The sequence below is a fragment of the Dreissena polymorpha genome, chromosome 5, assembly GCF_020536995.1.
Source record: "Dreissena polymorpha isolate Duluth1 chromosome 5, UMN_Dpol_1.0, whole genome shotgun sequence".
Lineage (NCBI taxonomy): Eukaryota > Metazoa > Mollusca > Bivalvia > Myida > Dreissenidae > Dreissena > Dreissena polymorpha.
The window spans coordinates 67,654,842-67,677,210 of NC_068359.1; the positions used below are offsets into that span (position 1 = coordinate 67,654,842).

The 22,369-nt window shown below is 37.8% G+C and overlaps 1 protein-coding gene across 4 annotated transcripts in view; it reads left to right on the forward strand.

The window, feature by feature from the left end:
• The first annotated feature begins 8,945 nt into the window (after positions 1-8,945).
• LOC127880641 (uncharacterized) overlaps positions 8,946-22,369 on the forward strand; it is a 158,072-nt gene continuing 144,648 nt past the window's right edge. For all 4 annotated transcript variants that reach the window (XM_052427965.1, XM_052427963.1, XM_052427962.1 and 1 more), the window contains exon 1: positions 8,946-9,082. The gene's annotated coding sequence lies outside the window, so the exon portion shown is untranslated. The remainder of the gene's footprint in view (positions 9,083-22,369) is intronic.

The window sequence follows — 22,369 nt, forward strand, 5'->3', positions numbered from 1 at the left end:
ATGGGTCGCTCATACAGGTGGTCCGAAATTTTGTTGATAATTATCTTCCGGAATCATTCTAATGACGCAATAATTATATGTTTCACACCTAGCTCGCTCGTTATGAAAAAGAAATGTTCAGTAGTTAAAAAAAATAAATTAAAGGGATCTTTTCACGGTTTGGTAAATTGATAAAACTGAAAAAAGTTGTTTCAAATTCGCAAATTTTCGTTTTAGTTATGATATTTGTGAGGAAACAGTATTACTGAACATTTATCATAGTCCAATATAGCCATTATATGTATCTTTTGACGATTTGAAAACCTAAAGATTATAAAGCGTTGCAACGCGAAACGATTGAATAATTTGGAGAGTTCTGTTGTTGTCATTTAAATTTACGAAACAACGAAGATTGCTTTTATAAGGTATAAAATACTTAAACTGTGTATACCCGGCGGAATAGCCGAGAGGGCTAATGCGTTTTTACTTCAGACTTACTCCAGGACTCCGGGGGTTACTGGTTCGAGCCCTGGTTCCGGCTACTTTTTTTCCTTTTATAAAATTTATTCTCGAATTTTTTACTGGAGCTTTTAAGAGCCAAAGTTCACATTTATCAATATAAAGCATTTAATGACAAACTTCAAAATATGCTAAAATCTGTGAAAAGGCCCCTTTAAGGAATAAACCAATTTTGTTTTAAAATATTTTCCTTAGAAATCGCTTTGGTAAATTAAATATAGAAGGTTTTGGGGATTCCGATAATGACGTCACGTTTTGCGCATGCTCAAATTTTGGCCGTCAAAACTGCGGCCATTCTGCTTTTGTTTGCATGTGATGAACCGCATTGTGATATGGTTACAATCATATTCGCGACCCTTTTGAAGAACACAAAATACTCAGAAATTGAAATTCTTTCAGATTAAATTGAATCCAGTGAACGAACACAAATAAGGACGAAAACAAACAACAAATTGATTGAATTCATGTAATCAACATATAGAAACTGATTTGAACCTATTTGTCTATAAAAACTTACCTTGTTACAGATTAACTAAATCCTCTTGATAAATGTGTAGCGCGAGCCGCCGACAGCCTGAGACCGCCACCGAGCGCTATGTGCGCGGCCTCACAATGACGATGTGCCTTCCGAAACCCTCGGAAGGCCGATTACAAATAACAATTAATAAAAACTAATTTTTCTCAGGCTACCTGCCTTATGATTGGAAAATGAAGAGTAATTGAGTCGCCTTAAATATATACAATGCGACCAAAAGAGGGGAATCGATGCCTTCGACCGATTTCCTGAGGCCGCCACCGAGCGCTATGTGCGCGGCCTCACAATGCCGATGTTTCTTTCCACGAATCCTCCGGCTTCCGTGAAGCTACATGTCACCGCCTCCGTGAGGCTACTGGCTTCCGGGAAGACACTGGCTCACGTCACCCCAAGGCCTTAGGTGAAGCTTCCGTCACTGCCTTGTACGACGTCCGTAGATTCCAACCCTCTGAAGACCCTCTCCAAGAAACAGGAACTCTGCAGCCCGGGCAGCACCGTTTAAAGCTTGAAGCCAACGTAAATACCCAACTGCTCCAGAATACTGTTCTTTTAGAGTAACGTCCCTTTTCTTCAGATGTTGATCCGCTCGCATACACCGGAGGACTGCCCCAACTTGTCTATTTGCAAGCCTTTATATACTGGCGAACAGAGCGCCACCTAGCCAACGGAAAGGCACGATCCGGAAACTACCGACGTTTCCGAATTCCCTCCGCACTCTACGGAAATTACCGAGTAGCATTTCTCCTTTACTGACACAGAAACAATGCAAATATATACGCAGGATTTTACTAGAAACATTCCTTAAATATCAAATACTTCTTAAATCCTTAATACATTATTTTTAGCCATACAATTAACTTACTTTATGAAGAACAAGTTACAATTTCATATTGTTTACCTGGCAAATTTAAAACTAAGGGAGGTAATTATACTGTAGCAGTGAAAATACGTTAAGCATCTATTTCGACTACGAATCCTTTCGTTATATTACCCACGCCTCCGATTTGACATGAGTCCCCTCATGATTCCAATATACAAAACTAATACAATCAAACATAACAACTAATCCAAAAACTGTACACAAGCAAACTTCAACAAGGGCTAACATACATATTGCAATAGCGAATCTCTTCTTGAGATAATAAATGTATCAACATCAGTGCCTAAAAAAATCTACTCACTACTTAACATGGTTCGTACTGAACCAAAAACACACAAAGTCCCCATTATCAGGACACTTCCTCTTCAAGTGAAACTTTGAGTCGCAGGTGTAACACCGTCGCTCCATGATGCTTGGCCTTTAACCATATCTGGGTTGTGAGATTTCCGCGGTGCCCATGAGCTGACTTAGCCGTTTGTTGAGCATGTCAACCATCTTTTGAAGCTCATTCATTTGCTTCATTGGCTTAATTATCGTCATCGGTACCTACCGCAGACACATGTCTGTCAGGCTTAGTTCTTTCTGCACGATAAAAAGCTTCGAGCTCCACAGCGTGCCTGATGGCATCATTGAGGCTTACTGGTCGGACCTGTTTGATGCGAAGTCTCATGTCCGCACTTTGAAGAGCATCAAGAAACTGATCTTTGGCCAATGTTTCTTTCAGGTCTGCCGGTGCAGAGGGGTATGCCAGGTTGTTTAATCTTCGAATGTCTTGCCCCAGCTCTCCCAACGTTTCCGATGCTTTTTGCCTGCGATCGCGTAACTGCACTCTGTACAGTTCCGTCTGGTTAGGAGGCGCAAAACGTTCTTCTAGGGCTTGCGACAGTGAATCAAAATCTCTGGAATTGTGTGCAAGGTTTCCCAATACCCCTTGCGCTTGGCCACGCAACGACACTGCCAAATACAATCCCTTGTCGTTGTAGTCCCATTGATTAATCTCAGCGCACGTCTCAAAGTGCGCTCTATAATCTCGCCACGATGATTGACCATCATATGTAGCTGCCTTCACTGAAGCTGAAGGCTTCAATGAAGTCTTCTTTCTTGTTGTTACATTTTCTCCGGGAATAAATAACTTTGATTGAGGCTTAGGTGTCTCTGTTTCTAGACCAGGAGTAGAGAAGCGAGTCTGGATTTTGTCACGCTCTAATCTATCAAGTTCCTTCTCCAAAGTCAACGTTTCACACTTTTTAACGAGGGCTTCATTTTCCCGCTTCAACCGCTCCATTGCTTCAAGAAGACTTGCGTCACCACCTTGAGCCATTTTGAGGCCTGGGCTTGACAGGTTAGAACTGTCGATAGGTTTCTGTACCCTATCCCACCGCTGCCACCAAATATGTAGCGCGAGCCGCCGACAGCCTGAGACCGCCACCGAGCGCTATGTGCGCGGCCTCACAATGACGATGTGCCTTCCGAAACCCTCGGAAGGCCGATTACAAATAACAATTAATAAAAACTAATTTTTCTCAGGCTACCTGCCTTATGATTGGAAAATGAAGAGTAATTGAGTCGCCTTAAATATATACAATGCGACCAAAAGAGGGGAATCGATGCCTTCGACCGATTTCCTGAGGCCGCCACCGAGCGCTATGTGCGCGGCCTCACAATGCCGATGTTTCTTTCCACGAATCCTCCGGCTTCCGTGAAGCTACATGTCACCGCCTCCGTGAGGCTACTGGCTTCCGGGAAGACACTGGCTCACGTCACCCAAAGGCCTTAGGTGAAGCTTCCGTCACTGCCTTGTACGACGTCCGTAGATTCCAACCCTCTGAAGACCCTCTCCAAGAAACAGGAACTCTGCAGCCCGGGCAGCACCGTTTAAAGCTTGAAGCCAACGTAAATACCCAACTGCTCCAGAATACTGTTCTTTTAGAGTAACGTCCCTTTTCTTCAGATGTTGATCCGCTCGCATACACCGGAGGACTGCCCCAACTTGTCTATTTGCAAGCCTTTATATACTGGCGAACAGAGCGCCACCTAGCCAACGGAAAGGCACGATCCGGAAACTACCGACGTTTCCGAATTCCCTCCGCACTCTACGGAAATTACCGAGTAGCATTTCTCCTTTACTGACGGTGTGTGTGTGTATTTGAGATTTATTTACAGGTCGTCCAGCGTCTTCTCGACTACAGATGTATCGACCTGCCCCTGTGACCCTTCAGGGGAGAAAATAAGGTCATATTATACATCATAGCACGATGGCCAATGAGACCTTAATGTGACTAGATGCTCTTTTTTTTTTTTTTTTTTTTTTTTTTTTTTTAATGGATTATGTAGTGGTTTGCCTTTTATCAAAATGGTTTTTGCAGTATTCCTATTATCTCTAGATTATCATTATCCTTATTGGCATTAATGTTAATTCCTTATAGTTTGTGTGTGGTTTTTGTGCTCTCCGCCCCAAGAGGTGTTAGTGGGGGTTCGAGCGGGATACAGAGGGCGCCCCGATTCCAGAGGCGCCCCTGGTTCTTTTAAGTGCCCGGTGTACAGCACCGATACACTGCACCCCCGTTTAACGTCCCTCGCGGAGGACTTGTTAGTACATAAACATAGATTAGTACAGATATAACTCTATTGCCCTGTGTCTTGTTGTAAATTCACATGGGCTCTCTCTGTTGTGCTGGTGGATATTGTCAGGTGTTTAATGGTGTTGCAAGGGTCAGAATAGTTTTGAAGTTTAATATAGTAGAAAAGGGGCTGCGTTTGTGTGGTTGGACCGAGATGACTGGTTGGTTGTTGGTGGTACAGGGAGGACAATACCTGGTTCTACACTTTCGTTCTTTGGGAGAAAATTTTCACGCGCCTTTATTTGTTTTTGAGAGAGAGAGAGAGAGAGAGAGAGCGCGCACGTTCTTCTTCCTGTTTATATTGCTAGTGGTTACACAGATGGTAATTATATGTATTAGTGCATTTTGTTCAGGAGGGAATAGATCTGGGATGTTAATGCTGACCATCCCTCTAATTCGATCTGATCCTCATAGTGACAAGGGTAATACGTGCAGGTTAGCAATACAAGGTTTGCAATTCAACGTCAAACGTAACAAGGCACAGGCATGCAAGGAAAAAACTTACACTACTCTACAAGAAAACATCACCTACGCTACAGTAGGGGAAACAACAACAACAAATACCGTCACCATTCTCTTTTTATTTTTATTTTTGTCATGTTGGGTATGTCATGTCAACGGGGCCAGAGTGCACGGATGTCATGTCAACGGAGCCAGAGTGCACGGGCGAGAGATATCTCTTCAGGCGCGCCCTCTGGCCCAGCTGACACGCTCTACTCAACATGTTTAAGTCTTGTACATATGGGAAAAATGTTAACTAATCGCATTTAATTACAACAATATTTACACCTATAGGGGTTGCACTGTGGGTAAATTTGCCCACGTGCGCACTTACTGCGTCTTCCGATCCTGCGTGGAAGTATGTTGTCTGTGTGCTTTTCCCCTACCTTCGTCGTTGTTGCTGATTACAGCTTAAGAGAAGGAAAGCGAGGGTCTCGCGGAACCCTGGGTTTTGTTACCTAGAGCGCTATTTGGTTGTAAAAGAAGGCTTAGAGCTTATCCATAGTGGTCGAAAGGGGCCAAGTGACATATGTATTGGGGAGGGGGGGGAGGGGACGTACCCTTCCGTCGTTTTAGTATTATTAGTCTTTATCTATTTATTTATTGGTGTAATTTTCCTATATATCATAAAGCGCAGACGAGGAAACCGCGAACGTTCGTTATAGACAGCTCCCTCATCTTTGCCTTGTTTATAGTATTGTTTATTTATGTATTGACGTCAACAAGGTGTTATTGGACACTGCATTGTAATGTACTACCAATCCAAAGTACATTTGGACCCCAAATACAAATATAGGTTCTCGGCGTGCACATTACATGCAGTGTTTCTATATCTATTTATTTATTGATGCAATTTTCCTCTTGTCATAAGTACATAAGATAGTCATTATTAATTGGAATCTTTAAAATTACATATATCATGGATTGTTTTACGGTACAGTTTTAGAACCAAATTAATTAATAATAGTATATAAGTTCGAGCCGGGCCCAGACGAGTGGCCATATGGACAACACCGGAGTGACCATCGTCCGAGACCCACCCGTCATTAGTACATAAAGTTGCCATTATTGATCTGAGTTTTTATTTATTTATTTTAATTTTTCCTATAGGGCCGGGATAATATGGTTAGGTTCAGTTCGGGCCCAGACGAGTGGCCATATGGTGCACACCGAAGTGACCATCGTCCGAGTCCCGCCCGTCATTAGTACATAAGATTGCTATTATTAATTTGAATAAATGAATCAGTATATAACTGACGGTATGTGTTGTTATTTCTATCTACCGCTAATAGTCCAACGGAATATTATATTTTATCTAAGTAGCCCGTGTCGCGCAAAAATTTAAACACGTGCAGTCGCACAACAGGAGCGATTCCGCTTGGAGGCATCAACAGTGAGTCGCGATTAATGATAAGTGGGTTTTTGAAGGCCGCTATTACCCCTGCACTTAGTTCTAGTCTCTGTTCAGCGTGTTTAGGGCATATAAAGAAAAGATGTTCAAACGTGTTATGAATGTTGCACTGGGGGCAGAGGACAGTTTTGTAATAGTCGCCGTGCAATCTGGTCACCCTTAGGCGCATGCGCGAGTAAGCCCTGTCCTCCCTTTTAATGGGACTATAGATGTTAATCTTATGGCTAGGGTTGGTTAATATCGGTAAATTATGATCGGCGCAGTAAATTGACCATTTGTGATCCTGTTCATTATACCCTTTTTGGTTAATGATTGCAATTAGTTCGCGCGCGCTAGGCTTTAAATCAGAGGGTAGACCTTCATGGGAACCTATTCTGGCAAGTTGGTCAGCGTGTTCGTTACCCGGAATGCCTACGTGACTCGGGATCCATACGAATTGGAGAGTGATATTGTTGTTTGCTAGTTTTGTGATTCCCTTTAATGTTGCACATATAAGGTCGGGACGCGTTTTCGATGATCCTGCATTAAGTGCTTGTAAGGCGCTGAGAGAGTCGGTTAATATCGCGTAGTTTGAGCGTTCGTGGGTTTCAAGTTCATTAAGCCACTTTATGGCGCTGTTTATTATAGCTAGTTCGCAAGCAAATATAGACAGTTCTTTATTGTATTTTACCTTGCACTCATGTATAATGACATTTTTGGGTTGATACACTACAAAAGCCGCGCCTGCTATTTCAAGTTCCTCATTTTTGCTACCGTCAGTGAAAATCTGGGTGTAATCCCCATATTTATCTGTTACATAGTTTTGAGCTATAGAGCCACTGTTTGGGTCGTTGTCGGATTTTTTAATTAATGTTGTCAGATGTAAGTCAATATTTGGTTTTGATAGATTTCTTAAGCTAAAGTAAGTAGGTTCCTGAGTTTTAATGTCAATCTCCTTTACTGACACAGAAACAATGCAAATATATACGCAGGATTTTACTAGAAACATTCCTTAAATATCAAATACTTCTTAAATCCTTAATACATTATTTTTAGCCATACAATTAACTTACTTTATGAAGAACAAGTTACAATTTCATATTGTTTACCTGGCAAATTTAAAACTAAGGGAGGTAATTATACTGTAGCAGTGAAAATACGTTAAGCATCTATTTCGACTACGAATCCTTTCGTTATAAATGTAAATGCTTTTATTTAATTGTTCACACCAGTTTTGACACTCTTTCTTTCAGCATTTTTAGCCCATTGTTTAATTGCCCCTTTGTTTATCACAAACCGATTATCTCGATATGATCGGATACTGTCCAGACAATTACTAAGAAAACAGTGTGTAATAAACCCAGGGACCTATACATGTATGACTCTGTATGGGGTCTCTGAATAAACCACATGTGTCTGGTCGATCATTACCGGTAAACACAATTTATGACACCTCCATGTCATCTCTTGGCATATTAAGTCAAAAACTAAACAGTTGCTTTAATAACATGTTTGAACATATTTAAAAAATATTAGACATTTGTCCAAAATGGATTAACAGCTAGGAACTATTAAGTATATATATTAGCCAGTTTAAACATAACAATTAAGTGTTTAATAACTATACATTAAAAATATTTTGCAAATTTACTGCTACACAATTAACGTATTAAACGGGTACCTGCAAATGTAAACTCTGCTATAATGTGTAAAGATCGTGCGTTACTGCAGTGTTCGAAACATCATCATGAAAACAAGCAATCGCGTTTGGTCATTATAGGGATATAAAATACTTGCGTAAAATAAATTAAATGTGTAGATTTATGGTATCATAAAATGCTAGATGTGTATCGCTCATTATCACTGGAGAAGAGTTTTCAATATACATGTACATGCAAAGACAGTTCAATTTGCAAAATATGCAGGTGTTTTTTTCAATTGGAATGCTTAAATTAATTAATATTTTCATTCAATGTATATATACGAAACGAAAATTCATTCAATGTAAAAGAAAATTAAAACTACATTTCAAGATTGAAATGTATTGAGCTTTTTAAGGGCTTTGTTTTATAACTAATTCAATACACCCCTTACACTAAATTTCAATCTCTGACAAAAAATAACACTATCGCATCTTCACCACTGTTTTATATTTTTTGAAATATCATTTATTAAAGTTTTACTTAAAAAAGAATACGGGTATTTATAGCTTTGTTTTGTGAAATTGTAAGTATTAAGTCTTCCGACGACATTTACTCTGATACAATGTAATTGGCCGCGATCGAGAATTTGTCGGCCAATCTATTTTAGTACGGAAAACCCCTCTTATGACGTCACACAAAAACCACTATTCTATTTTTACTGTTTATACTTCACATGGCATTAATTATCTAAGTAGAGAAGTACATTTTAACCGTTAAGTCGTGGCAAAATCTTAAAAATGACAATGCTCGGAACCAGTTAAATCTGTGCAGAGTCATACTTACAATAATTAGTAGATTGTAACCGCAATGTGCAAAACGTGACTCTTTCGCGGCAAAATTCGTCGAAGACCCTCCGTCGAAGTCACATGCAGTTGAAACGAATGATAACGCGAAAATTTCCATTTCGACAATGCGCTGGTAATTTTGGCAGAGGGCTCACGATTAAAGCATCAGGTACGTGCATGAATCTTTGTTTTTATTTGTTTTTTGGGGGGTTTCCGGTCTTTTCTCCCGCTGGAAGTTTCTCCCCTGGTCTTTTCTCCTCCCAAACCCTAAAATTTTCTCCTCCCTAAAATTTTCTCCTCCCAACATTTTTTTTTTTATTATCTGTATATTTAGGTAAGAGAAAATGAGTATGTGATTGAAGAATGGTAAATGGAAGAGCAATTTAGTTATACCAATAAATGTTGTTGAACTTATTGCGTTATCAGTGAGTAGTGTTTTTTTTAAATTAAATTTTGTTGTAAGTCTATATGACTATGAAAAAAATAGTATTATAGTGACATATTATTTTAAGTTTCTGTTATAGTTTATAAACTACTCTATTTAAATAAAAATTCATTGTTTATCATTCTTGAATATTTATGAAATGATCAAAAGATTTTGTTTTAATTTGTTTATAAGTACTCGAGACTGATTGAAATGATTGATGTCCAGTGATTAAAGACACACTTTGATTGCATTATCACATTTATTATTGATCTGGAACATTGTTGCTTGATAATTAAATAATATTCTTTATTTAAATTATTATTTCGTACAAAAAAATATTATTTCATAAAAAAAATGTCTTTGCACAGATATAACTTCTGAAATGATATTATTGTAACAATTTTATCACATTCATAGTTTTTTTTTTCATTTTAATTAATATTTATTACAAAAAAATATATTTAAATTTTCATTAAATGTTTTACAAAACTAAAAATTGTTTGTGCTGTATACCATAATATTATGAGTAAAAATTGATGATTTGAAATAAAATAAAATAAATTAATTTGTAATTGTGTTGTGTTTCTGTTTAACATATATTTCAACTTTCATTAAATGTTTTACAAAACTTAAAATAGTTTTTGATATTATGAATAAAAATTGATGATTTGAAAAAAAAAGTAACTGTGTTGTGTTTCTGTTTAATGATCAGTTAAAAATGAGCAAAGATGTTGATTGGCACATTCTTTCAAATAAACAAGGATAACATATTCCAAAGGATGACACATTCCAACCAAGAAATTTTGCAAGATTTTTTCTCAAGAATGTCTAAGGGATTCACACCTGACCATTTCCACATCCTGTCCATATCCTGCCCAGTCCCAGTGTCATGAAAAGAGTTAGTTTTGATTTGACTTTCATTGCTTCATGATCATTTTGAAATTTATATTTTACAATTTGGAAATTTTTATTTTAAATTCAAAATAAATAATCAATATCAATATTCAAAATTTGGGTTGCTACACATTTAAATCACACACTCATTTTAGCAATTTATTTCAATTTGCTATAATCATTGATTTATTGTGTGATCTAAATCTTTAGCAGTTTAACTTTAAAAAACATAATTCACTTGAATAATTTAGTAATTTTTTACATTTTGTACATTAATACTTTGGCATTAGTGAATAAAAAGTAGCTTAGAATTAAATATGTTTAAAATAAATGTACATACTAACTCAATTGAAATTAATGTAAGGATTTAGTTTGAAATATAATTCTTAGTTACTTTATTGTTAATAATTTTTAAGTATTGGCTAATAAGTCTCAATGTTAAAAAAAAACAACTTAAGTCCTCAAGTGGATTTTTTTTCAGAAATGCAAATAAGACTGAGTTTTTTTTTACATTTGAGTCTGGTTATATAGTATCAATTTCATCTCAATATTATAAAAACGATCAGGGCTATAGATAACTTTTGGGGTAATCGAGTGATTTACCCCCTGTTTTGACAACAATAGGGTTTTTGAAAATTCAATAGAGTTTTAGCAAAAATTTTTACCCCCTTATTTTGAGCTTAATTGGGTTTTTCATCCCGGTTTTTTAACTCAATTGGGTAATGTAGAGAATTACATATATAAAATAATAAAACATCTTCTAAGGTTACTATATTATTTATACAAATGGAATTTAAAAAGGTACCTTTACATAACAACAAACAATAACTGAATTCCCTTTCAAAGTTCATTCATTTTGCGTTGAATAAGACCGAGTTCGAGAAAATCGCTATGTTATGGCTGTTCAAAGCGATGTACCCCGTTTTCTGGTCATTTTGAGTTGAATACCTTGAAAATGAAATTAGAAATCGGACGGGTCTACGAATAATTACAATACTACCTCAAAGATTGATAACCGCTTGAAAGACTGCCTTCTTTTCTTCATTGGACGGCATATAAACTATGCGGTACATTTTTGTACGGAAAATAACCAGTCTAAAAAATACGCCTGGTATTCTTAAGAATTGCGTTTCATGACTCAAGGTTTTTTACGGGAATTACGTTATTAAATTTGTATTTGCGTTTTTGTACGCTTTATTTTGAATTTAATTACGTTTTTGGTTATTTTAATTGCGTAATAACGCACGTACGCTTGTTATCTATAGCTCTGAAAACGATACAGCATAAAATACTACAATTCAATTTCAAATACATGCAAAGACTGTTTAAATAAATTTGACATTATAATGTTGAAATGACATAAACACACTCAATCTATTTCATTGACAAATAGTGAAAATGAAGCAATGATAAACTTCCTTTCTCTATTGATGAGCTTGATTGATCACTGATTGAATTAACATTGAAGATCAATAGAGGGTTAAAAGTAGCAGATTAATCCCCCAGAATGAAATATACTGGGAGGAGAAAAGACTAGGGTATTATGAGGAGAAAAGACTAGGGGGAGAAATGTCCAAGTGGGGATTTTTGGAGGTCTACGATTGATGCAATAAGAATTCGCGGTAGTCAGTCTAGAGACATTCTCTGTTCGGGAGAATTTCATCATATATATAGAAATTCTCCATGTCGGGAGAAAACATATAAGAATTGTGGATCATCTAAAGACTGTCATGAATGTCATGAAATATTCCCCCGATTTAGAGATTTTCTCCTTGTATGGAGTTTTTCTCCCTATCGAGGGCACAGACAGTGTTGTCACCCAATCGGAAGATTTGTTTACTTTTTTTATTACATCATGGCACGTCATGTATTTTCTCCTTATTTGGGGATTTTTAAAATATACAAAAAGGCGGGATTTTCTAAGTACCAAATAACAACGTTGGTGACTACAATTGTATTTTACATGAAGTTCTGTATAGTCTTAAGTTTACAGAAAAATATTGTCCAAGTGCAGTTCATCATGCAGTAATGCAGCGATTCGCCCTATGTCAACCCCTTCTCTGAATTCTAAAAGGTAAACACATTCTATTTTTGGACCTCCTCCTCTTTGAGGACCATCGTGTCGTAAGGTTCCCATGCTGAAAACAGTTGACCGTGCCAAACTTCTTTCTGTGATGGCATTACTAATGACGCTACTCAGACCTTATGGAATCTGTCCAACATTCTGTCCATTCGTGGTGTCATACACAAGGACTGCATATTGATCATGCAAGTAAGATGATTGCCGATTGCAGGCTGGTAGCGAAAGTGGTGGTACCTGATATATAATATTCAGGGCTCGCGCTGTCGTTCGCCACTTGAGCCGTTTGCGAAAATATTGAGAATTTGGCTCAAGAAAAATCCGATTTGCGAAAATGCTAAAATCTCGTAAAATTTCATTGAAAACCGCCGCCATTTTAACCCGAAACTGGTTTTCTATATTTTTCTCTTTGTTTCGATGAAAGTATTCGCAGTTTGAACAGTGAATGAAAACCGGTCTGCACCTGTATCGAGACATCGCTTGACCTTATTGTTATTAAAGTGCACATGGTAGCTGGCCAATCAAAACTGAGTTCGCTTACACATGAAATGACGTTGTTGAATGAAACGTAAAAATGGGTGGAGCTTTGAATACACAGTTAATATTGTCGTCTGCAAACAAAATAGCGGCCGGTCGCAAATGTCGTATTATAAGATTAAAAATGAAAATAAGCGTGACCATAAATTAATTATTTCCAAGCTGACTATCGATCTAAATTAAAGAGTGATAATTAAATAATTAGTTCTATGTCGTTGATGTTACAACTTTCTGCCGATGAAAAGGTGATTATTAATTAATTTGATCGTTTTACTCACACACTATGCTAACTAACAGCGGCGTATTTTAATCAAAGGAAAACGTATACAACACGCGCGGTTTAATTGCAATTAAAGTTTAATTAAAGTTATGAATTTGTATTACATAGGAACAGTAATTCATATCGTCTACACAATTTGGAACATCTCATGAAAATCTCAATTGAAGGAAAAGACTGCAAATATGTTGACTTTAAAGTGATCTACAAACTGTAGCCTTGTAAAAAACAGCGCATAATAATAATGATACATGTCATGACTTTGTTCTCTGTGTATAGCAGGATTTGTTTGCAATGTATTTTGTGAATGAAATGTATGCTTGTATTTTACATGCCATTCATCATGTTGTTAAAAATGTGCTGTATGAAAGTATCTATAACTACTGGTTGGCCCAAAACGCACCACAGATAAAACGCACCACAGGGGGGGGGGGGGGGGAATATTTTAACAATTTAAATGCAAGTATATTACATTTGTCAGTAATATAGTTGTGTATGTCATAGTATTTGTTTTGGCATATGTAGGCTACCAATTTGAACATGATAGATTTATGTAATCTGGTCATCCTGTTTCAAATACCCAATCACTGTTGAAAAGAAGATCAATGGTATTTTCACCAGCACATCTGGCATGACCTCAAAACCCACACCCCTCCTCGTTACATCCCAGCCACTGTCCCTGTTGTCACGTAATTATGTATCGTTCGTGGATAACACACAGTAACAAACAAAGTTCATTTCTGTTTTCATCGAGATTTATTTCTGTTAAATAATGTCTAACACAACGCTTCTAATGTTCATGAAGTACAATTTTACAGCGCCGCGGCCAATTGGCCGCCACGAATTGGCCGCCACGTCAAGAAAGCGTGACTGCTCTACTCGATTGTCAAAATAGGACTCTAGCATTCCTTCTTACAACAAAGCACAGCATTTTATTCCAAGGTACATGAACATAAAATTAAGATATTTCCTTTCTCATTCTTGGTTGGTTAACTTTTCTCTTACCCCGATTTTCTAAACCCACCCCTTCGAATAACCCTTGTTGATTGGATGGATCGCTTATACACCTACCACATGTCACAGCAGAAGAGTGCAATATACAATTATCACTTTGGGAACATTTCATTTGCATACCTGATCATACAAACAGATGCTCTCTATGGACAAACCAAATTAGTAGTGTGAAACCTAACACTCCTATAATCGATTACGTAAACCCCGATACCCATAAGATACACACTCAATCCGAACTAACATTTGTTATGTACATTGGGAAATTGGATATTTCAATTATTTAAATTTCTTTATATACCATATCTGAATTGGGGCTTGTTATGTACGAGCCGAATTGTTAATCAAGGGCTTAAGACAAATCAACGTATGTTCCTGATAAATGAACTACATTGGAGAAATGAAACCATACTTCCATAATCAATTTTTCAAACTTCATTACATACCCCATCCGAAGACATCTGTTATGTTAATTCCTAAATACCCACAACATACAGCTACTTAACAAGATGAACTCTCAAATAGTTTGATCACTTTAAACTTTTAACTTCTGTTTACGTATAAGATAGAAATATTGATGTAAATAACCTTTCAACATTTTCTTACATATCAGTAATTATAACAGTTACTAATTAATTACTCAAACATATTATTAAAATATTTCCCTATTATTAAATCTATCTGTACTTAAATTTCTATCATAAGAATAAACAATATGGTTATGTCACACTGTAATTTGTGAGCCTTTTTAAAGGCTCTATCTTTTGGAGAATTAAAAATTATATTACAAACAGAACACTTGTTGGTGACTCTTTTCTGACCTCTTGACACAATTGAACTCGAGCTTTTTTTTCCGGGCAAAATGTTTATGTGCATTTGCTGGCTATCCGGCCTCATCGTGAATGCAGGCCTTGCCCTCTTCTGGGACCCAACACTTTTGGACATCGAGGGTGTTTCCTCGGCAGTCTGGCCTGCTTGCAAGCCAACGGTGCGAGATGTGCGCATGGGATGAGATTCTGAAATGATTCTCCCTGATTCAGAGATCACTTCCCAGTGCACACTCGCACCACACTTTGTGGCAGAAGCATGGCCTATAAAGTAATAAACATCTGTTGTAAACCAGTTAAAGTAGCTGGAATGAATAACATTTTGAATAACATCCCCACTGTGGGAGCGTTCTCTAGATCATCCCCAAAGACACCAAGTACTGGTTCTTTGCCCAGGAAACGGACTAAAGAGCGTTTTAAATAAGCCTGAGGCTTTCAATGCAATCGAACTAAAATAAATAGGTTTAAACTTAAACTAATAACATTTGAGATTTTAGTTTATGAGTTTATTTTGGATGTTTACTTATCTTTTTAAAAGTATAACTAAATTGAAGACAATTACTACCATTATAATGAGTAATTACAACATTGAATATTCCTGTTGAGAATCCAAGACATGTCACTTTTTTTTGCTAACCTGTTTCTTGAAAGTCTTCATCCTTTTTGAAAAAGATTTTTGTCTTGCCAGCTTGTCTGATATCCTGTCTCGGATATAGCCCCTTGGTGATGCCTTGGACTGGTCACCTGTTTTAAATGTTAATATTTTTTTCATGTTTTTTTTGGTTAAAATCAAGAAATATTAAAATATAGCAATTCAATGTTGGGGTACTTCTTGGTCACATATTTTAACATTATTAAAAGATAATTTTATGATGATTTATTAGTTATTACCTGTTCTTCAATTATCACAGCCTGTGGTGAGATTTCTTGAGAAATAACCTCTGACCCAATGTCAATGAGGTCCAGCAGGGCCCTCAATCCATTTTAGGGGAAGCGGGTAGCGACCCATAGCAGGGGGAATTTTCGCGGCGTTTCCCTTTTTGGGGGATTTTTTACTTACTCTCTTATTATTACATTTGTACATGTTTGCACTATATTCATTGCTTTTTTCATAATTAAGTATGTTTGACAAGATTAAATTAAAATAGAACTGAGATATAATAATCATGAAACACATCTATCTATTAAAAAAAAAAAAAAGAAAAACAATTTTTTTAGGGGGAATTTTTCCCCCAAAAAGGGGAAAAAAGTATACTTTTCAGGTGGGTGAATGCGGCTGAATTTTGGCTGTGAATTTGACAGATTAAGGGCCCTGTCCAGGGATTTGGGATCAAGCTGCCAATTAAAAAAAACTTAATGAACTAAATTAATTTATAGAATTATACATTAATTGTGAAGTTACTGTTCACTTGTGATAAATTTACTTAATATTATAAATGCATTAATTTTCTGAATACATAATTTAACATAAAAATGTAAATCACTAAATAATTTTATAAAAAATAATTGCTTAATTGGATTTTAATTGGCTGTGATGTAGATTCCTAGACATATTAACTATCAGAGTTACATAACAAGACAAAAATTATTTCAGTAGCAACACCAACATCATCTGAAAATAAAAAAGAATATCATGGTTCTGGTGGTTTTCTGCTTTTACTAGTGGCATTGGAGTTGGTAACTATCTTGCCTTTGATCACTGATAACAATGGAAGTGGTAATGATGTTAATAATGATGTTATGATGATGATTATAATGTTGTTGGCGATGATGAAGGTGAGAGGAAGCATCAATTCTTATAAGATTCAATTGTTTTAAAGGTAGCAAATAAAGTAAATAATTTGTAATGAAGAATTTTATGTTGATTATGCCCCCCTTCGAAGAAGAGGGGTATATTGCTTTGCTCATGTCGGTCGGTCGGTTGGTCGGTCTGTCGGTCGATCCGTCCACCAGGTGGTTGTCAGACAGAAATGGTTTCCGAATGATAACTCAAGAACGCTTAGGCCTAGGATCATGAAACTTCGTAGGTAGATTGATAATGGCTGGCAGATGACCCCTATTGATTTTCAGGTCACTAGGTCAAAGGTCAAGGTCACGGTGACCAGAAATAGTAAAATGGTTTCCGGATGATAACTCGAGAACGCTTATGCCTAGGATCATGAAACTTCACAAGTACATTGATCATGACTCGCAGTGGACCCATATTGATTTTCAGGTCACTAGGTCAAAGGTCACGGTGACCTGAAATAGTAAAATGGTTTCTGGATGGTAGCTCAAGAACACTTCTGCCTAGGATCATGAAACTTGATAGGTAGATTGATCATGACTTGCAGTTGACCCCTATTGATTTTCAGGTCACTATATCAAAGGTCAAGGTCATGGTGACCTGTATTGTAAAATGGTTTCTGGATGATAACTCAAGAACGCTAATGGCTACGATCATGAAACTTCATAGGTACATTGATCATGACTGGCAGATGACCCCTATTGATTTTTAGGTCACTAGGTCAAAGGTCAAGGTCACGGTGCCAAATAACGTATTCACACAATGGCTGCCACTACAACTGACAGCCCATATGGGGGGCATGCATGTTTTACAAACAGCCTTTGTTATATTTTGAGATGATTCTTTACAGTGACAAAAAACATATTCACACAATGGCTGTCACTACAACGGAGACTCATATGGGGGGCATGCCTGTTTTACAAACAGCCCTTGTTCAACATCTGCTTTACAGGGTGTCATTCAGTCACTGCTTTCCTCCTTCAAAAGCATTTCCACTAGCAGCTTGCTTTGGCTTACGCCAGAAACTTTTTATTAAAGTATGAACGTGGCTTATGGTCAGGGGTCTAACTTGCCTAACAGGCTATGGTTGCAGCAAGTTCCTTTTGTGAACTTGAACACAATGTCCTGTATCGAATGATTTGTCAGCACATGCATCTTCAGGACATGGAGGAGCAGGAGAAACCTTCTGTACCACAATCATCCTCCATTCCATGGCAGTGAATCACCAGCACATGTCTGTCTTCCAGGAACGGCAGAATTTTCTCCAACATCTCGACCTGATATGCCCAGCATTTTATGGGCTCTGTGTGGTGGAGTCCAACCTCTCCAAAAACCGCCATACAAGGATTGCCTAGCAGATTCTGGAACGTTTTCACTGCCTGATTCACCAGAGTCACGCTATATTTAAGTGCATGGCGTGGATGGATGCCCAGCCCAACAGAAATGTATTGCGGAAGATCAGGCACGTGCTGATCCATTGGGTATGTGTCTGGGTCACAGTAAATGGAGACCCCCCAACGAGGGATGTTGGCCTTCTCTTCTCTACTGGGACTGCATCCATCATGTTCTTCCATCCTCCTTGCGGAAGCTGTAACTTTTGCAGTGGCCTTTCAAGGTGGAAATGAGCTTCAAACACCTCAGGATACTGGATTAGTGTGGCCTCAGCAACTGGCTTTGCACCCTTATAGGCCTGGAAGTTTGATACCAAATCAGCCCTCTCTTCCTCCAACAAACTAGCAGCCAGGAGTAGCTCTACTTTCCAGTGCAATAGCGCACCTACAGAGTTGCGGGGTTCCAAGGAGCTTTGTTATGCCCCGAAGAAGGGCATATAGTGATCACACTGTACGTCTGTCAGTCTGTCCGTCACACTTTGCGGTTAGGTTTCAAAAATGCTCATAACTTCAGATGTAACCTTCATATTTGATATGCATGTGTATATGGACAAGGCCTTTCCATATGCACACGAATTTTGACCCCTTTGATCTTGACCTTGAACGTGTTTAATCCGGGGCATATGTCATCCTTTGGAGACAGTTCTTGTTTCGGGAATAGGCTCGTAAAGGAATTTACAACACTCTTTTATAGCCGCTCTTGCCGCTCCGAGATGGATGTATTGTGTATGGTGCTCAACATGTTCTGCACCACAAAAAAATGCAACTAATTGGCAACCAGTTTCCCCAAAAGCCACCTTACAGCCTGACTTAATGCACTTCTTCTCCCTCTGAGTACCTGCTCATCAGTCGGATCCAGTGTTTTGCTGAATATGGAAGGCACATGTGTAAAGAAAGCATGAGCTTTAAGGTACTTTGCCACTTCCATACATCTTGGCACCCCAGCATGTCTTTTCATTCCGTCGATTCTGGCGTTTCTTTTCTGCCTCTCTTTATTTTAAGTTGTGCCCGAGAAGTATGTATTGCACAACTCTGGTCTAGATGAAGAGACAAACACATTATTTTCATTATAACTAGCTACAGTATATATATTTTTCGAGTCAGCAGCAGTATTAAACTGTACTGTTGGACACTTTCCCTCAGCATTTTCCAAGTTTTCACCAAAATATTTTCTTTTAAGTAAGAAGTTATTTTTTATTTTTTCATAATCAGAAGAAAGACGTATACTTAGTGATTCCAGGTATTGGTAGTGTTCCTCTATTGTGTAATAACCTGTTGGAATGGAGAAATCTTCATCAAATAAGAGCAGCATCAGTTTTAACCTTGGATGTAGTGGACACAATCAGATCTGTTGTCTGTTCATTGATCTTCCCATCAGGTAGCTTGTTTTTCCATTCATTGATTGTTTGGAATATCTCTGTTATCATACAAATGTCTCAAAAGATGCAGCTCAAATCTTCTTACAGCTGAAAAACATTCATGGCAGTCTTCCCATTGGCATCTTTTTGTTCCCTCTATGTGACTTAATAAATGAGCATTTAGTTCACCATAATAAATAAATTTCTTGAAGCACGATGTCCACTTGCAACTGAAAGGCAGTCTAAGGTTGATGTAAACGTCATTTGAAAGATTAAGAAGCTGTGAAGTGTCTACATCTTGTTGGGGCATCTCGTCTGGGTCTCATTGGAAATGGAAGTGGGATGGCATGTTGACTTGATCTTCATTTGCCGCGTTGTCATTTTGTTGGGGCGTCTCTTCAGTGTCTAAGTTGCAGTGGATGTAGGATGGCATGTTGACTTCATCTTTCAGATTGTAAAGTGTGCCAGGCCTATCAACTTTCCACGATGAATGCTTCCTTATAAAATGGTTGAGCAGGGTATCTTCAGAGGTACAGCACACCCTGCAGTTTGGGCAATTGTAGCAAGGTACAGCACACCCTGCAGTTTGGGCAATTGTAGCAAGGTACCTGTTTAGTCTTCTTCTTCCTCATTGTAGGTTTCTCCCTTTAAGCCTAGCCAGTCTTGACTTCCATCTTACTGCGTTTCAAGCACAAGCCATTCAACATGTACATATATGCAGCCAGGAAAACAGTCACATCTTCAGTAATATCAAGGTAGACAAGTCCACTGCACCTTGTGTGGCATTTCTTTGCCAACTTCTTTCCATATCTTTTGACATTTCTGGTTGCAGACGTCTTGGCTCAAGCTGTGACAACCGTTAGGCCATCCTTAAAAAATTGTTTGTTTGGCATAACCTGACCCAGGTAAATTTGGGTTGGAAGGTAGGTAGGGATTTTTTATGCCCCCTTTCGAAGAATAGGGGGCATATAGTGATCGGACTGTCAGTCTGTCTGTCCGTTTTTTTGTCACTCTTTGCATTTAGGTTTCGAAAAATGCTCATAACTTCTGTGTCTCTTAAGATATAAACTTCATACTTGGTATGCATGTGTATATGGACAAGGCCTTTTCATACGCACATAAATTTTTACCCCTGTGGCATTGACCTTCAACTTAGGGTCCACGTTTAGGTTTTCGAAATCTGCGTTTAGGATTCGAAAAATGCTCATAACTTCTATGTCCCTTGAGGTATAACCTTCATATTTGGTATGCATGTGTATATGGACAAGGTTTTCCATATGCACACAAATTTTTATCCCTGTGACCTTTACCTTGAATTTAGGGTCCGCGTTTAGGTTTCGAAATCTGTGTTTAGGTTTTGAAAAATGCTCATAACTTCTTTGTCCCTTGAGATATAACCTTCATATTTGGTATTCATGTGTATATGGACAAGGCCTTTCCATACGCACACAAATTTTTACCCCTGTGACCTTGACCTTGAACTTATGGTCCGCATTTGGTTTCGAAATCTGCGTTTAGGTTTCGAAAAAAGCTCATAACTTCTATCAAGCGTTTATAAGGGGCATATGTCATCCTAGTATGGGAATAGCTCTTGTTTAGTAATTTTTTTTTCTGGCATTGAACTCTGACATATAACAAAGGCAATTATCAAAAAAGCTCTAAGTCTTCTGGCTCATAATAAGAAAATTGGTAAAGATTTTTCTGCATGGAATAGAATTATTTGATTAATTTTGTTAGAGAGACATCCAAGGAATAATTGTGTGAAAATAATTCAAAATTAGACTACAGAGTGGTTTAGGAGATGTTCTTGAAAGAAAACTAACAGATGGACAGACGACAGACAAACCACGATCACAAATGCTCACCTTGTCACTCTGTGACAGGTGAGCTAAAACATATATGCTGAAAAAACACGAGAATAAACTATTTATTTGTACTATGCCTGTAGTCAGATGAAACATTATATGGCCATGAGAAATGATTCAGTGTATCTATATATCTGCAGGGGCACACACACACACACACACACACACACACACACACACACACACACACACACACACACACACACATGTTCTGTTCACTTTTTGGGTTGACGTTTAATTACTGGTTTTGTCTTTTTACAATTTTGACATCGTGGAAATTTTCAAGGGATTCTGTGCCTCATTCTGTTGCCTCTGGTGTGGCACAGTAACAGCAAATGTTTTTGTCTGCTGCTTTAACATCTGAACAACACTTGTAAACAAATATAAATTTACCATAGTACATTTACATTGTTTATAAACAACTGTAACTATTGCACACTTAATAAATATTCTGTAAAGTTTTAAACTATGTTATTATACCCCCACAAACAAAGTTTAGGGGGGTATATAGGGATGAACTTATTGGTCGGTCGGTCTGTCTGTCCGTCCGTATTAAGTGTTCGCTCTTCAAGTAGTTGTATCTAGATGATCTTAAGGCCATGTTCGAACATGGGCCTTGCCAGGTCAAAAACTAGGTCATGGGGTAACTTAGTGGGTTTTTTAACATTCAGCATGGTGTCCTCTCTTATTCAAGTAGTTTTCATCCGATCTTTACGCAAATTGGTCAGAAGTTTTATCTAGATGATATGAAAACCAAGTTCTAACATGGGCCATGCCGGATCAAAAACTAGGTCACGGGGTCACTTAGTGTGTTTTAAACCTCACCATGATCTTTATAATGTCTAGGGCAAGTTTGAATATGGGTCATGCCGGGTCAAAAACAAGGTCACGGGGTCACTTAGTGCGTTTTAAACATCACAATGTTGTCCGCTCTTTAATTCAAGTAGTTTTCATCCAGTCTTCACCAAACTTGGTCAGAAGTTCTATCTAGATGATGTCTAGG